Below are 19,199 nucleotides of genomic sequence, written 5' to 3' on the forward strand. Positions count from 1 at the left end.
GAAGACATCATCCAGTTTTGTTTGTGTTTCTTAGAGACCTGCAGAAAATGTTGCTACTGACCAGTTTGAGAAGCTGGTTTGAACAGTGGGCTTAGGAGGTTCTAGACCCACATTGCATCCAAAGGTACCCCTCTTTCTGATAGAAAGATACAGAATGACAAATTCTTAGCCCAAAGCACAACAGAATTACTGCAGCTTAAGACTAGCCTCACAAATTATTTTCCATTAATCAAAACTTTATAGAGTGTATAAACAGTGATTTTTACCATTTATTCCACTGGTTTGCACAGAGAGAGAGAGAAGCTGAAGTCTGACTGGTAAAGAGCAAATAAACAAACCAAGCCTTTTACCCTTTTGCCAACAATTCAGTCTTCTGGGTCCCTTATCCTTGAGATATAGAGGTGTTTTTACCCTGGAGTCCTGTAAAGGGGGAGCAGACAAAGAAGTTATTTGCATACTGTAAAACTTGTCCTCCTTCAAGAGATTACTCAGCCGGGCATGGTGGCTCATAACTGTAATCCCAGAATTTTGGGAGGCTGAGGTGAGCAGATCACAAGGTCGGGAGATTGAGACCATCCTGGCCGACATGGTAAACTCCGTCTCTATTAAAATACAAAAAATTGCCAGGCATCGTGGTATGTGCCTACAGTCCTAGCTACCTGGGAGGCCAAGGCAGGGGAATTGCTTGAACCCAGGAGGCAGAGGTTGCTGTGAGCACCAAGACTGCACCATTGTAGTCCAGCCTGGCTACAGAGCAAGAATCCAGCAAAAAAAAAAAAAAAAAAAAAAAAGAGATTACTCAGAATGATAACTTCTTCCCAGTTCATTTTAGTTTTATGCCAAGCAGTTTAAGGTTTGGGGAAATTAAACTTTTCTCAGAGGTTAGTGTCCTGTGGTACAGAGATGTGATTAACCATCTGCAAAAAGAGGACAGAGGAGGAAATAGAAAAAAAGAAGGCTTTTTTTTCCCCCAAAAGCATCCCTATCATTCAGGATGCATTCACTGACTAAAGATGATTGGTTACCCATCTAGAAAGAGCAAAAGCATTGACTTACTTAATTCCTTTCTCTTCCTAGTGAATAGCCAGAGTACTGTCCTCTATTTTCCTTCTGTCCTTGTATTCCTGAATCCCAGTGATCTAGGCAGGTGCTGCCCATAGGGGTCAATACAGATTTAACTTATGAAACAGGGAAGCATAGAGGGTAGGAATTATCCACACTCACCTACGTGCTAGCCTATCCTCCCTGCCATCTATAACCTCATCCATTTTATGGATACAGGCATGACCTTCATCCATTAAATGGGGTGGGGGGATAATCGACAGGAATTAATTATGCTCACCTGAACTGTGCCCCTTGGCTTCTGTTGTTGTCTGCCTCTGTATCCCTCAGATCCAGTTTTTCTTTCTAGAGTTTCAACCCAAAGCTTGAAATTGAGTTTGGGACAAAAAGATGCCTCTGGAGGGTACATGGACTCATTAAGTTAAATCCCAGGTGGTGTTCCTTATAAGCTGAATGCTAAAGTGAAGCTGTGGAACTGGGTCCTCCTCAAACAAGGGAGAGAAAAGGGAGTCCCATGAATTGGGGTCCTGGCCAAGTAAGATGCCTTCCAAAAGAAAAAAAAAAAAAAACCCCTCTTACATAGAAAAGCTCCCTGTACTTTTAGGGCTGTACTAACTCCTAACATGATGGAGAAAAGAGAAAAAAATGGCTCAAGTGCAGGGAGGATAAGGTGCTCTTATGCAAATGGATTCCTTCAACAATGAGAGAAACTCTTAATTGCTGTTTCTTCCCTGCTTCTAAGAATAGGCAGAAACCAGGTAGTTCTGAATTGCATTTTTGATGACTGAGTCAAGTGCCATTCTTCCCAATAATACTTCTGTAGTTTGGAACAACATGCTCAACATTATAAAAGAAGAGATAGGTTCCATGACAGCCCCAAAACAAAGAAGGAAAATTCCTTAGAAGAGACTTGATAGGAATGGCATTCCCAATCCCTGAGAGTGATGAGGAGAGTCCTCTCCAGCATCCTGTCCTCTGTAGTTGTACAATTCACTCTTAATTAGCTAATCAGAGGTTTGTTCCTTCATTTGCCTTCAGAAAAATAGTCTGAGGACAAGAAGCCTTGAAACAAAAGTTAAGAGTCATAGGTTTGCATTTACTCACCCTTCTGATGAATACTGCACAAGCCCCAAGATATTTCCCAGACACTTTGCAACTGGGGACCTCCACAACCAGGGACACCCCACCCCCAGACCCGGGCCTTACTCTTCCCCAGGCCTGCCGCTGGAGGCAACTTGACCACTTGGCCTGCCCTTGTTATAGCTTGTACTCATATTTGGTGGTTCCCAAGCTCTTGTCCTGCATCCAAGAAGAATGAAGATATGCTGACAATTTAAAGAGTGAGAAGGGTGGAGAAGAATTGTAATGAATGGCAAAAGAGCTTTCAGCAGAGAGAGGCTGTGCAGGTCATTTTTCTCCAAGTGTGACTAAGTCCAGGTCTTTTATTAGCTCAGAGTAGGGGAGTGTGTGCTGATTGGCTTGTGAGTATGCAAAGAAAGACTAAAGCAAAGGCACCAATGAAAGGTGGGAATGGCCGTGTAGAAAACCAATAAGGAAAGTGTAGGTATATCTAAAATAAGTGAAGGGTGAAGTTCAATCAGAAGAAAGCACACCAAACAGGAAGACAAGTTCTCAATCCAGCCCATGGATTGGATTTGTAGCTTGGCTTTCAGGCTTTAAACTGTCTTCAGCTTGGAGATGGGGTTTCACCAGGGACACAACCCTATCTGCCTAGGCATTTGTCTGCTTCCTGCCACTATTACTTACATACTGCAGGAATAGAGAGCTTAATCTGGTTTGTTCTAAATGCCCACTTGGGAAACAAGTCTTCAGATTCTAAGTAAAACCAGAGCAATAAAAATGGTAGTTTTTTTCATAATTATTAGAGGTGACCACGCATAAAAGTAGATTCTTGCTACTACAACAGCTTTGGGCCCTGTTTCTCATTATAAAACTAATTAAAAGTCACAAAGATCTGAACCATGTTTTTAAGAGGGAGGATGAGTAAGATAAATACAATTTGGTTATTTTGAGTACCTATGAATTCTAAAATATGCTTCATTCTATTTTATTGTCAACTGATGGATAAGTATTTTTATATTGTCTAAACCAAAATGGTAGACTTTAATGAAATAGGCATCTTCCTTATTAGTATAGTTTCTTTTCTAATTCCATGACACTTTCTAAATCCATTTGATTTTATTCTTTTATTATCATACCTGCATAGTGCTTCACGAACATTGTTTTAAAATAAAGAAAATGTAATATAGACTATGCCATAATGCCTCCGTAAGTTACAAAGGACCAACATTGCAAATGGCCCTTACTCTTTTGAGAAATGGTACCTCAAGGAAGCTTTCTAAAGTATCCACCTGTCTTAGGTGACCATAACAGAATTCTGTTGCCATAATAGAATACTTGCACCTGGGCAATTTACCTAAAAAAAGAGATTTATTTTGCTCACTCTTCAGTAGGTTAGGAAGTTCAAGAAGCATGGCTCCAGCATCTTCCTGGCTTCTTTTGAGGGCCTCATTCTACTTCAATTCATGAAGAAAAGGAGAAGAGAAGTATGCATGTTCAAAGAGCTCACATGGCAAAGGAGGAAGCAAGAGAGAAAATCTGAGGAAGCCAGACTCCTTTTAACCACCCACTTTTGTGGGAACTATTTTATTCTAGCAAGAGACAGAAACTACACATCCTCAAGAGAGGGCATTAATCTCTTTATGATGGGTGTGTTCCCATGACCTAAACACCTTTCACTAGCCCCCACCTTCAAACACTACCAAAAGGAGTTCAAATTTCAACATGAGTTTTGATAGGGACAAAATGTATTTAAACCATAGTACCATTTGTGGATAAAGCTGTAACCAGAAACTGTAATGGATCCTATTACATTAAGAAGTCTGTGATCAAGCAAAGGACCTGTCCTTGATAGACACCTATTGTTTAGATTCTTTCTCTTAGTTTAACTCTGTACTACTCAGAGAATATCCTAGGCAACACAACAGAATAAGTGATTGTTTATCTTTGTTTTTCTACTCTACTTTCAGAGCACTATTAACTTTTTTATGAACTCCTTCACTAGAGTGTCATGGTCCTGATATGGAAGAAAGAACCAAATATGTCTCAATCAATTAAGCCTTATTATATTATGCATCATCTCTCCTCAGTATGTGTGGTATATGTAAATATGTCATATATTGATGGCAATGCTTAAATGAGTATCTAATATTTTCAAATGATATTGTTTTGGGTCTTATAATAAAAATGCAATTTAATATGCTAGTATTATTAGACTAGTAGATTAAGAAGATGCCATAGAAATAGTGAATCAGGGTTTCAACCACATTTTGAAAAGAAACCTCACATGGTATCTTGGCATAAGATTCTTGCTTTCATAGTATTTTATAAATAATACTTGTTCAATCATGTTTTATTACATAGAAATTGAATGAAATTACAATGTGGAGAAACATGAAGTTAGCGAGACGTGAGTCAGAAAACTTCAAAATATACTTAAAGAGTATTTATATGTGAAGAGTCTTTATTGGGGAGCTATAGAGTTCATTTTTTGGGCTTAATGATTTCCATTTTTATCAACAAATTTAATTAAGACAAAGAACGTAAATAAGTTTATCAGATTTGTGGAAGACATACATTGGCAAAATACCTAATATAGAACCAGGATTTAATGAGAACAATATGAGAGGCTGTAAAGATCAGTCAGAATTATAGTGAAGGGCTCTACTAAGACATAAAAAATTAACTGCAAAAGTATAAGAGAAGGGTAAAACCTCCTAAGATCAGCTCCTGTAAAACAGATATTTTTATTGACTCAGGATCAGTGTAGGAAGTGTGGTATTATTGCTACAAAAACAGTGAGCAAAATCTCAGTCTGCATTCACATAAGTGTAAGGTTCACAATAAAAAAAATTATCTTTTTCCATTGTCCAGGCTATAATGTGAAAGTTATTTTTATTTGGAGGGAATGCCGTTTTAGAGTAACATGGGTAAAATAGTCTTTTGAGAGGACAGGCACATAGAAAACAAAAGGTCTGGAAACAATATAGAAAGGATGATAGAGAGAAATGGGAATTTTTGCACAGAGAGAGGAGATTTATTATTATGTCCACATATATGAAGAACTCTCAGGCTGTTAAATATATATGCTGTCAATTCATTTTTTTTCATTTGTTCATTCAATAAATATGTGAATGCTCTTTACATCCCAGACTCTGTTCTAAGCTCTGTAGATACAGAATTGAAGAAGTCAGTGTTCCTGATGCATGGAATTTACATTCTAATTTATTTCATCCTTTGCACTTGTCCCATTCTATGCATTAGACTTAGTTAATTCTATCTACTCTTGTGGCTTTGTCTTATCTACTCCCTATGTTGATACCCACTAATGCTCTATCTTTAGGCACACATCTCCACTGAAACTTGACTTAGACTTATTCATTTAAGAATAATTTAGCCAGAGCAATCAGGCAAGAAAAAGAAATGAAGGGTATTCAGATAGGAAAGGAGGAAGTCGAATCAACTCTATTTGCAGACGACATGATTGTATATCTAGAAGACCCCATCGTCTCAGCCCCAAATCTCCTGAAATGGATAAGCAAGTTCAGTAAAGTCTCAGGATACAAAATCAATGTGCAAAAATCACAAGCATTCCTATACACCAATAACAGACCTAAAGAGAGCCAAATCAAGAATGAACTGCCATTCACAATTGCTACAAAGAGAATAAAATACCTAGGAATACAACTAACAAGGAACATAAAGGACCTCTTGAAGGAGAACTACAAGCCACTGCTCAATGAAATAAGAGAGGACACAAACAGATGGAGAAACATTCCTTGTTCATGGTTAGGAAGAATCAATATCGTGAAAATGGCCATACTGCCCAAAGTAATTTACAGATTCAATGCTATCCCCATCAAGCTACCAATGACCTTCTTCATAGAAATGGAAAAAATCACCCTAAACTTCACATGGAACCAAAAGAGAGCCTGCATAGCCAAGTCAATTATAAGCAAAAAGAACAAAGCGGGAGGCATCACACTACTGGACTTCAAACTATACTACAAGGCTACAGTAATCAAAACAGCATGGTACTGGTACCAAAACAGAGATATAGACCAATGGAACAGAACAGAGGCCTCGGAGGCAACACAACATATCTACAACCATCCGATCTTTGACAAACCAGACAAAAACAAGCAATGGGGAAAGGATTCTCTGTTTAATAAATGGTGTTGGGAAAACTGGCTAGCCATGTGCAGAAAGCAGAAACTGGACCCCTTCCTGACACCTTACACTAAAATTAACCCCAGATGGATTAGAGACTTAAACATAAGACCTAACACCATAAAAACCCTAGAAGAAAATCTAGGCAAAACCATTCAGGACATAAGCATAGGCAAGGACTTCATGACCAAAACACCAAAAGCATTGGCAACAAAAGCCAAAATAGACAAATGGGACCTAATGAAACTCCACAGCTTCTGCACGGCAAAAGAAACAGTCATTAGAGTGAATCGACAACCAACAGAATGGGAAAAAATTTTTGCAGTCTACCCATCTGACAAAGGGCTGATATCCAGAATTTACAAAAAACTAAAACAGATCTACAAGAAAAAAACAAACAAGCCCATTCAAAAGTGGGCTAAGTATATGAACAGACACTTTACAAAAGAAGACATACATTAGGCCAACAAACATATGAAAAAAATGCTCATTATTACTGGTCATTAGAGAAATGCAAATCAAAACTACATTGAGATACCATCTCACGCCAGTTAGAATGGCAATCATTAAAAAATCTGGAGACAACAGATGCTGGAGAGGATGTGGAGAAATAGGAACTCTTTTACACTGTTGGTGGGAGTGTAAATTAGTTCAACCATTGTGGAAGACAGTGTGGCGATTCCTTAAGGACCTAGAAATAGAAATTCCATTTAACCGAGCAATCCCATTACTGGGTATATACCCAAAGGATTATAAATCGTTCTACTATAAGGACACATGCACACGAATGTTCATTCCAGCACTGTTTACAATAGCAAAGACCTGGAACCAACCCAAATGTCCATCGATGATAGACTGGACAGGGAAAACATGGTACGTGTACACCATGGTATATTATGCAGCCATCAAAAATGATGAGTTCATTTCCTTGGTAGGGACATGGATGAACCTGGAAACCATCATTCTCAGCAAACTGACAGAAGAGCAGAAAATCAAACACTGCATGTTCTCACTCATAGGCGGGTGTTGAACAATGAGAACACATGGACACAGGGAGGGGAGAACTATACACTGGAGTCTGTTGGGGGGAAATGGGGGAGGTACGGGGGGGTGGGGAGGTGGGGAGAGATAGCATGGGGAGAAATTCCAGATACAGGTGAAGGGGAGGAAGGCAGTAAATCACACTACCATGTGTGTGCCTATGCAACAATCTTGCATGTTCTTCACATGTACCCCAAAACCTAAAATGCAATTAAAAAAGATGTTCCCAACTGCCAAGAGGAAGAAAATTGAGACTCAACTGAGAATCACCCTATTTTTCCTCAGTTTACCACTCATGTAACTCATACCACTACTTGTGACCAAAGGGGCAAGGTGACTAGCAGGGACATTAATAGGCTCCCTTCCCATGGAAATAACTATCAGAAATCAGGATGAAGTTTTTCTTCCAACAATGACATGGGTGGTACAGAAGCTAAAAATGTGCCTTGACTGAGCCTAGCAGATAAAATGTACTCAGTAAAAAAAAAAAAAAAAAAAAAAAAAGAATAATTTATCTGGCTGGGCACAGTGGCTCATGCCTATAATTCCAGCACTTTGGGAGGTTGAGACGGGTGAATCATGAAGTCAAGAGATCGAGACCATCCTGGCCAACAGGATGGAACTCTGTCTCTACTAAAAATACAAAAATTAGCTGGGCATGGCGGTGCATGCCTATGGTCCCAGCTACTTGGGAGGCTGAGGCAAGAGAATCACTTGAATTGGGAGGCAGAGTTTGCACTGATCTGGGATCATGCCATTGCACTCCAGCCTGGCATGAGAGCGAGACTCCATCTCAAAAACATAGTAATAATAATAAAATAATAATTTATCTGCTTAGGCACTGTTTTGTGTACTGGAGACAATGAAGAATAAGACGGACAAAATACTTGTTTTCTCGTGGATTCTACAGTGTAGCAGGACAGACATGTTAAATATTTGCACGAACAACTACACATTAAAATTTATGAGTTTTAGGAATGAAAACTAGAAAATGTTATGAGAGTATATAACTGGGAAAGGGTAGTTAACCTCTCTGAGAAAAAATCTTTAAGGTAAGACCTAAAAGATAATTAACAACCAGACAAACAGATTAAGGAATGAATGCTCAGGGTGAGGAAACAGTGTTTGTGAAGATATGGAGATGCTGTTATTAGTCCTTTCTTGCATTGCTCAAAAGAAATACCTGAGACTGAGTAATTTATAAAGAACAGAGGTCTAATTGGCTCATAGTTCTACAGGCTGTACAGGAAGCAGTAGTGGTGTCTGCTTTTGAGAAAGCCTCAGGAAGCTTCCAATCATGGCACAATGCAAAGAGGGAGCAAGGGTCTTACATGTCAGAAGCAGGAGCATGAGAGAGAGGGGGGAGGTGGTACATGCTTTTGAGCAAGCAGATCTTATGATAACTCACTCACTGTCATGAGGACAATAACAAAGGGATGGTATTAAACCATCCATAAGAGATACGTTCTTATCCATTTACCTCCCACCAGGCCCCACCTCCAACATTGGGGATTACAATTCAACATGAGATTGGGTGAAGACACAGATCCAAACCGTATCAGATGCTATCTTCTACTGGTATCCTTACTGATGGCTCACTGACAGATCAAATTTAACATGCTGAAAACTGAACTATTTTTTTTTTCTCCCACACAGTACCTTCTCTTGTAGTCATCCTCAAATCCTTCCTCTTTCTCATATCTTTCATCCAGTCTAGTCTGTCCCTTCTGTTCATGCTTGTACATTATCTCAGTTCTTTCCCTTCTTTGCAATCTCCATTGCATCAATCTCAGTCCACATGTTTATCTCTTTTCAGCTAGGTTCTTGAAACACTCTTGGTTTTCTTACTGAACAATTTAATATGTCTTACCTTCCTCCTTACCATAAAAAGAATTAAAATGTTCAAAAAGTATTATCTTTTTCTGCAAGCTAAAGTTTTTCACTAGCTCTATATCACCCATAGAATGAAATAGAACACCCTAAATACAGTACCTAAAGCCCTCCATGATCCTCTATGTCTACATCCCTAGCTTCATCTCTCATTACTCTTTCCTTTACGCCCCTAGATACAGTCACAGTCCAGGGAAATGCTTAGAACTTCCTATTACAACATGTTTTATTTTTAAATGCCTTCTAGTATTTTATTTCTTCCTTTTCATTTTGCATTTTTCTATTGCTTAGAATAGTAGCAAGTCTTCAGTAAATGTTGGAAGGCAGGGATATGGGAATAAAAAATGGAAAGAAGGAAGGAATGATGTAATGAAGAAGAAAAGGAAGGAGAAGGAAAGAAGGAAGGGAGAAAGAAAATGAAGAAAGAAAGGAAAGAAGAAAAGACAAAATAAAAGGAAATAAATGCAGGATGGTTTAAATTGGATGTTGAATGACAGGTTCTTAATAGGTTGTTAATAGATAAAACTAGTAGTTAATATATAATGTATTGAAGTTCTTACTACATAGTATAGGAAAGGAATGTGTCTTTTGGCAATGTTAGAGAATTAATACAGAGATTTTTGTTGTAATTCGGTGTATCATTCTTTATATTTTACCAATTATTTGGATTTGCATAGTGTTTTTGTGAAAAAAAATAATAATTTTAGTTTATAACTTCTTATAACTCCATGGCAAATTTGAAAGGGCAGTTGTGTATTATCTATGTTTCAAAGACAAATAAACTAGGAAACAGTGGGCAAGTTCGTGTTTCCAAGGTCACACAGCTATGTGGCATTGAAGGTAGGATAAAACACCAGATTCTTGTATTCAGGCACCACATTTTTTTTTCTCACCCAATCTATGTGACAAAATGGTCTGTTATTTTAAACATCTTTTTTTTTCCAGTTACTGTAATAGTTTTTCTAATTCAATGGATGTTTTAACCTGACTTCAAGATGAATCCAGCAAACCACCTCAAAGGTCAAAGTCTGAAAATTCAATGCTAAGGAAATAACATATTTTCTTAGTGACAGATGTTTCAGCTATTACTGAAAAGACAAATGAATTTGTCTTTTCAGTAATATTTCTATTCTATTTCTATTAACTTATAATAATCCTTTACTCTTAATAACCATTTGAGATTATATTGAATTTGTAAATAGTTGGGTTTCCTCTCAATGCATAAAGTTTAGTAAGGGAGAAAAACCATGCTTTTTTTAAAAAAACAGTTAAAAGGAAAAAACTTATTTTACAATATAAATTAAGACTTAGCATATCTATTTTATGGAGTGTAATGGAAGTGCTTTTTGTTTCTCAGGGTTAATTTTTAATAAGCAAAAGCCAGGTACATTTTTGACATTTTTTTGTTTAAAGAAATAACACAAAATTTTTTTTACCATATTTCAATTTATTCAACTGCAACTTCATATACTTTCTGCTCACTATGATTCTGGAATAATGGGCAGCTATCAGACATTCTTTTTCCATGATATATCATTGATTCAAAATGCTAATGTCTTAGCTCTAACCAGGACCAAAATTGGCAAGGATGATATCATGCTTCTCTCTTCCCATGGGAATATTATTGTCAAGACTCTTATAATTCATAACGTTCCAACTGGAGCCTGGGGAAATGCTCACAGGTAACGGTGTAAGCCTGCTGCTATTCCATAGGAGACACCTGCCTGTTAAGAAAATATAAAATTAATTTCTAATCAATGTGTCTGCAGAAGAGATTTTGGTGTACATAATGCTCTGCTAGAAAAAGATATTTAAATTGTCCTGAAGATAATCCCTACTAACAACAACAATAAGTACAAACAACAACAAATAAAATCACCAATAAAACCAAAATAGTAGAAACACTGTTATCAAGCTTCAGGACTATCTTTTTAAAATACTTCTCATTTATATTACACCTATAAGGCTAATACCTCCCTAGGTGCCTTACACATAAAGGCACAATTTAAAATCAATAATCAAAGTAAAACGTCTTCAGAACTATGATTATATTATTCTTGCAGATTTCTCAGACTTCCTCATAATTTTCCAACTATATGAGAACAATGGAGAATATTTTCCTCCTCAAAACACATATTTTCCTGAAAGCCTTGAATATTGGAATTGATGGTGGTAAAGAAATTTTAAATTGTCAGTTTCTCTCCTACATAGGCAATAAGATCTTTGACATTAGTAGATAAAGCCAAGTTGATATTTAGTTTCTTCATTCTTTCAATTACAAGAGAAAACTATTGTTTTCCAAACTATAGTTGATACCTTTTCATCAACAAATAATAATATATTGAAGTCTGACTCTATATGTTAGCCCCCAGGACACAAAAAAATTGTCTGCCTTAAAAGTACATAAGGCAAACAAACGAATTACAAAAGAATGTAAATACTTACAGAATTATGGGGATGTCAGGAAACTGAGAAAGCACTGAGATTTTCTAACCCATATTTGGATGAGGTAATGATTTTTTACATTTCTGTAGATTTCAAGTTGAAGGCTTTGCTGAGAATGGGTAAAAAGAGCCTTGCCCAGGCATCAGAGCCCTTCCCTGGCCCTACTCTAGCTATACCTCTCCCCATGGAATGAGAGGTCTGCAAGACCAGCAGTTTTGTTCCTACCTGGAATACGTGCCCCCTCCTTGCAAATGATGTTCCAATTACTCAGGACTCTGAAATTACTTGGTCAAATGACACTCAACCTGCTTCTGCAATCTAATCAGGCCACCTTTGTTGTGTCTTCCTAAGGCCCAAAACATAGTCACTGGGTCACTGTGGGAAGTATGGATATAGCATTGTTTTCCAGACTGATGTGTCCACACTTTTATACACATTTATACACACAAAAATCATTATAATCCAAATAATGTACTCATTTATTACTTGCTACAGAAAGGGTGTCAGCCACCATTCCTTAGGTTTAACAGGAACTAAAAGGCAAGCAAAAATGTGGGAAATCATTATAGCAAAAAAAAAAAAAAAAAAAAAAAGGGGGGGGAAGATTTTAGATGTGCTCAGACGGGAGGTTGTTGGTATGGGAACACTGTTAGATGTGTTAACTGGAATCAGAATATCCTATGTGTTTCGTTTGGGGAACACATTTACCCTTTTCTGGTGGTCCTGAATGGGAAGGGGGGGCCAAAACTTAGGAAAACTGGCAGTCACTAATCAAGTATTCAAAATTCTGGGATGATTGTTGTAGAGGTTGTGGTTTGGTTTTCCAGGCTTCTGGTTGCTGCAGAAGTTGTGGATTAGTGTTCTATTGTCATATATGGTCTGATCATTGATTGTTTGTATATTCAGTTTCTCATATATCAGTTCCTTCAAGCACTGAATGTAGCTGGTGATGGGAATATGAACTTATAATTTTCTAAACTCTGAGAGGTAAAAAAATCCTCAATTTGAACTTGGGGTTCTGAGTATTTATGCAGGTGTATCTGTCAACATAGGAGGATATAACACATTTTATTTAATAATAAATATTTTAGTATTTTTATGCATTTTAAATATTTATCCATAGGTTATATGGGTTTTCATTCTTACCTTTGCTTTTGGCCTCACAAATATTAGAGGAGACCTAGCAAATTTATTAGTTGACAGAATTTCATTTGCTACTTTTGTCAGTTTCTAATTTACATGAATTCTGGAACTTCATGCAATCTATAGAGGGTAACGATAAAAGAAGGGTTGAAGGTGCTGGTTCAAAATCTGGAAATATTGAGGCACAACTTTCCAATAACTGATGAATATAGTGTATCTGTGGATAGTTGGGAAACCACAGTTATAAACTAACCATCCAGCTAGGAACAAACTTGACACCATTGTTATTCAATTTATTGTTCCAATAGCATGAATGCATTCATTTTATTAATTTTTATTAGGGATTGTAAGAGTAATTGATATAGTTTGAATATTTGTCTGGTCCAAATTTTATGTTGAAATCTGATCCTCACTGTTGGAGGTGACGCCTTGTGGAAGGTGTTTGGGTCATGGGGAGAGATTTACCATGTATGGTTTTGTGCTCTCCCAGAGGTAAAAAGTTTATGCAAGAACTGGTTGTTTAAAAAATCTGGGATCTCTCCTCTCTCTTGCTCCCTCCCTTGCCATATTATATGCCTGCTGCCTCTTCACTTTCTTCCATAAGTGGAAGTTTCCTGACACCTTCACCAGAAGTAGACTCCAGCACTACATGTCTTATATAGCCTGTAGAACCATGCGCCAAATAAATCTCTTTTCTTTATAAATTACCCAGCCTCAGATATTCCTTTATAGCAATACAAAACAGACTAATACACTAATCATATCATTTTCTTTCTGAAAAACAACTGATTGGTTCCATAAGCCTGCAAAATGAATTCAATCTCCTGGACAATCAAGGACTGTCATTATTTCACCCAAATTCACCTTGCACAATTCATCTGGGTCCACTTTTTCTGTGTATGCAACAGGCAAGACATACTAAATATCTCACTATTTTTCTGTTATTCTTGGTCCTGCATAATTCTTGGCTGGGTATGTGGTGCACTCTCTCTTTCAAAGGTGCACTCTCTCTTTCAAAGGCTTGTCACTCTGCATAACAAACTACCTTTCATTCATCTTTAGTTTCTAACTGTCAGCCTGTAAACCAACAAAGGTTTTATCTTTGCTATGAGAGAAAAAATATGATCCAAGAGCTCCCTAATCTATGTAAAATGTTACCTAATTTGTGAAGATTTCTTATTCCCCAGAGGCAGCATCAGTCAATTCTTCTAATGTGCTTCTATAACAATCTGTTCTGTCACAGCATTTAAACACCACTTTTGTAGTCACCTGCCAATGTGTCAGCATTTCAACTTTATTCTAAACCTTGACAATGTGGAAAATCTACTCTATTTAACTCTCCTAAAACATAGTAGGTATTAGGTAGGTGTTTGATGAATTGAATAAAAATAAAAGGTCAGGTACAATTCATTTAGTTTTGTGTCATACCTGTGACATGACACCAGGGAAAATTTTTCAGAAAATGATGACACTAATTCTATATGACCATTAATAGATCAATCTCAAGATTACAGGAATGTCAGAATCCTCCCTTATTGACATAATACAAATTTATTATCTCTAGGTATGTTAAAAGCCCAAGAAAATTGTTGTAGAGTATTTTAAATATTTAAAACCTAAAAAGGAGTTTTAACGTCTTTAATTTCTTCCTCCATTTTTCATATTCCCTTCAGAATGAACTCCTGAAAATACAGTCATGTTCGCACCCCTCTCCTATATGCATCTTATTTTTTTCATGAATCCATGTTTTTTCTGAAGATATGCTGTTTACCTGGTACACCACTTCCTAAATTCTTGACCCATATTTCCAGGCCTGCACAAAAGTCACCTCTTTTATAAAGCTCTTCCAGGTTTGCCAAATAAGAATTAATCAATTCTACTTTGCTGGAGTTATTGAGATAACATATAAGCTGCCTAAAATGTAATTACGCACTCAATAAAGCATTTTTATACTGAATGCTCTGACAACTTAAACCTTTTCCTCTCTTGTAAGCTTCCATGATCAGTCTAGGGGCAACACAAAATATTACAGACAGAGGTCTTCGCACCTCTAAAAAGCTTCTGTTCATCTTTGGGGAAGATTTTTACCCATAATAAACCCAACCTATGATTTATGAGCTATGCAGGTTTGTTAACTATTTGCATGTTATTGTCTCACTTGAAAGATAAAACTCCCTGAGAGTTACTATCTTGACCCTCACTATATATGTGCTATCATTCACTTGAATGACCATCTTGTCTTATTTATGTCAGTTCCCTTATCTGACCTTGATGATCAATCATGTTCTCAAATACAGCCAGCTAATTTATGGTTGGTATTCACTGCTCTAGGTAAATTGAGAGCTAGAAATTGATTGATTTTCATTAATTTATATAGGTTGTTAGATAAATATATACAAATCTAAGATAAAAATCTTAGTATAAAACTTAAACCTTAAAAAATTTAGCTTCATGCCTTCTAAAACCCAGTTCTATTACCTGACTCTCCATAGCTCATTCCATATCTCACAAGAACTTGTTTTATTAAAAATATAAAATCACTGTATTTAAATCTGAAGGGAAAAGGAATGTAGACAACAGGAAACTCACAGATTTGGAAAATGTCAACCACTATATCCTCAAAATGTTTTCGTGGGATTAACTTCTTTCCAGCTTTCTTCAGAAACTTCAAAGACACAAATGCTATGCATTATTGTTATTACACCACAGGTCTCTGAGTTTTTGTTTACTTTTTAAATCCCTTTTTTCCTTGTTTTTCCAGATTTCTAGTGGTCTATTTCAAAGTTTATTGACTATGCTCTTTCATGTCCATCCTGATATTGAACCTATTCAGTGAAATATTTATTAAAGATATTACAGTACTTTTTTCAGTTCTAAAATTTGTATTTGGCAAGAGTGTAGAGAAAAGGGAACTCTTGTGCATTGTTGGTGGGAATGTAAATTAATGCAGCCATTATGGAAAATGGCATGGTGGTTCCTCAGAAAACTAAAAATACATTTTCCATATAATACAGCAATCCTACTTCTGGGTATATATCCAAATAAAATGAAAAAGATATTTTAACTACCATGTTTATTTCAGCATTATTCACAATAGCAAAGATATGGAAGTAAGCTAACTGACTATCATTGAATGGAGATATATATAAACAATAGAATACCTTCAGCCTTAGAAAGAAATAAATCTTGTCATTCAAAACAACATGGATGGCCCTGTAGGGCATTACTCTAATTAAAATAAGCCAGGCACAGAAAGACAAATGTTGCACTCATATGTGGAATGGAGAAACATTGAAATCGTAGAATAAAAGAGTAGAAGAGTGGTTACTAAAGACTGGAGGATAGGGTTGAATTGTAAAAGTAGAGGTGTTGATCAAAGAGTACAGAATTTCAGTTAAATGGGATGACTAAGCTTTTCTGATCACTTGCACAGATGCTAGATAAAAAATAATGCATTGCATATTTCCAAATTATTGAGAGTAAATAATAAGGATGTGAGATAATGGATTTGTTAATCAGATTGATTTAATCATTCCACAATGTTAACATAAATCAAAACATCACATTAAACCCCATAAATATATAATATATACAATTATTTGTCAATTAATAATAAAATAAGAAATAAAATGTAAATTATATTTAGTTCTATCTTTTAAATAATTTCTATATCTCTGATGAAAATGTCACTCTCCATTTATTTCAAGAGCATTATATTTGTCTTATGAAATATATCTATAATAGTTGCATTAATGTCTTTGTCTGATAATTCCAGTATCTTAGTCATCTTGATATTGGACAGGTTGGCATCTGTCTTTTTTCATGAGAAATGGTTACATTTTCTTGGTTCTTTGTATCTTGAGCAATTTTGGATTATATCTTGAACATTTTTGAAAATTATGTTGTGAGACACTGCTATGTTAAAATCCTTTGGACAATGTTGATGTTTTGTTTCAGCAGAGGGCCAGTCCATTTAATTTGAGATCAATGTTTTATGTGTCTTGACCTCAGTAGGTAGTAGCTTTATTATCATTTTAATGTAAAAGCTTTTCCATATTCTTTGGGCCAGGCTTTAGCAAGAGCCACTCAGAGGTTCATCTGAGATTTGAGTGGTAGTGTATATTGTATTTTAATCATCAGAAACATTCTTTACTTCTTTGGGCTCCTTTCACACATGCACAGCTTGTGAATCAGCCTGGGACGTGTGTCGGCTTGTATATAAAATTAGGGAAGCATTTATCCATCTGTCTCCTTCCCAGGATTTTCCTTATATTCTCCAGTCTCCAGGGAATCCTTCTCTTTGCTTTCTGGTTGGAAATCTGGGACTTTTTCCAGAAGTTTAGTCCCCTGTCTTGCGATGCATTTCTGAAAGACTAACCTTGTTTTGGGAGTGAAGCAGTGAGAAAAACAAAGCTACCAAATTATAGTTTTCTTTAATATTCACCAAACAGGGGCCCCTTTCTAAGTTTCTCTATCCAGAGAAATGGGTTTTCTCTCAGTCTGAGGTGTCATATGCCACCAGGGCAGCTGTCTCAGGGCAAAGGACAGGAGAAATAAAATAAAATGAGAAATTCTCACATACTCTCTAGATTACAGGCAGCCCTTTCCCTAGTCCTTTTATGAAGGATGAATTCTCTTTTCTAGTTTTTACTGTCTATGACTGCTGCACACTTTCCAATAAGGCCTGCCCTTATTCCACAGCTGGAAGACAAATAAGGAAAAGAAATAGAAAACACAGAGAGGCCGGAAGTTCAAATACTTCTTTGGACTTTGATCTTCAATCTGCTTACTTATTTTTGTTTTGTTTTCTTTTGTTTTGTTTTGCTTTTACTCTTCACGGTGCTTGGGTAGTGTTTTCTGCATTTTTCCTCAGTGTTTGTACTAGTAATCAGTGAGAAAAAAGAAAGACTGTAGTAGGTTTATTCTATCTAGTTCAAAACTAGAAGTTGTAGATTTATTTTTAATGTATTAATCTGAAGGAATAGCTCTTAAATTTCTAATATGAGTATATTTTTCATAAGAATTACCTATAATATTATTGGCACTCATACACAATATATGGCTAAAGAAAATGAACAGTAACTTTTTTTTTTAATGCCCAAGTCCAGAGAATCAAGAGCATAGACTCAGGAATCAGACTGTCTTTTTTGGAACATTGTTGGAAACTTGGCTTTTCTACTAGCTGGATGAGAAAAGTTATGCCAGTTAATTAAGCTCACTAAGCCTCACTTTTCTCATACTTCTAAGTTTGTTGAGATAATTTAATAAAATAATGTAGATTAAAGCTTCAGAAGAATAGGAAATTTCATCTGCTTCTTTCATTACTCTGTTCTTAGTTGTTTGAATAGTGTCTAGTTCATAATAAGCATTTTAAATATTCATAAATATCTGTAAAATGCCTGACATTTTGAAGGTACTCAATAAATGTTAGCCATCATTATATCATACAAACTATCAATGAAATTCTATTGGCAAAACTGCATAATGCATTTATATATATATATATATATATATATATATATATATATATCTCCCAACTGAAATATTTGCTATTGATAGCAAACACATTATTCTCAGGTTATTAAGGCATAGATACAAAATGAAATTATGGATATAATTTTAAAGTGGCATCAACTTACTAAAAACCTATTTAAATTTCTATCTTTCACTGCTTAACAGGTAACAGTTTTTATGTTTACTGCCAATTGGGTAGGATGGAATTTTATTTTATTGGAAATTAACTTCTTCAAGCATCAAGGGTTTGGGGAAATAGAAGAGGGCTGACTTGCATGCTCTGAGATTTGGTGACCATGCCATGTTCTCTCTGTCCATGGCTTCTGGATACATGAAACTGTATTATCAGTTGATTTAAATCCCCACATGCATAGTTTATTTTTATAGCATGGACATGAAGATGATACTGTCATAAGATGGTACTATCATAGTGGACTGATCCACCTCAAACCTCTTGGTATAATCATTATTCAAACATACTAACTCAGCCACTGATATTATTTTATTTATTCAGAAAGCACAGTAAAGTGTGGCATCTGCTTTACAGGTAGAGTTACTTTTGAAATATCTGGTAAGGATTATACAGAAAAGTATGTGCCTTGGCAACATTGCTTAATCCATGAATCAGTTTGACTAAATGAGTTGTACAGTAGTACTGTTCTCATTTCCTTCAAGACATTAGGAATATCAAATTGATGAACAATTTCCCTGAGAAGTCATAGCGTTTCCCTATTTTGCTTTCTCATCTCCCTCTGATTCCAAAGATTTGTCACTTCTCAATAAACCAACTAAAAAAAGTGGTATGCATGTGTGTGTGTGTGTGTGTGTGTGTGTGTGTGTGTGTGTGTGCATGT

Source organism: Sapajus apella, unplaced genomic scaffold (genome assembly GCF_009761245.1).
Source record: "Sapajus apella isolate SASKATOON/1434 unplaced genomic scaffold, GSC_monkey_1.0 scaffold176, whole genome shotgun sequence".
Classification (NCBI taxonomy): domain Eukaryota; kingdom Metazoa; phylum Chordata; class Mammalia; order Primates; family Cebidae; genus Sapajus; species Sapajus apella.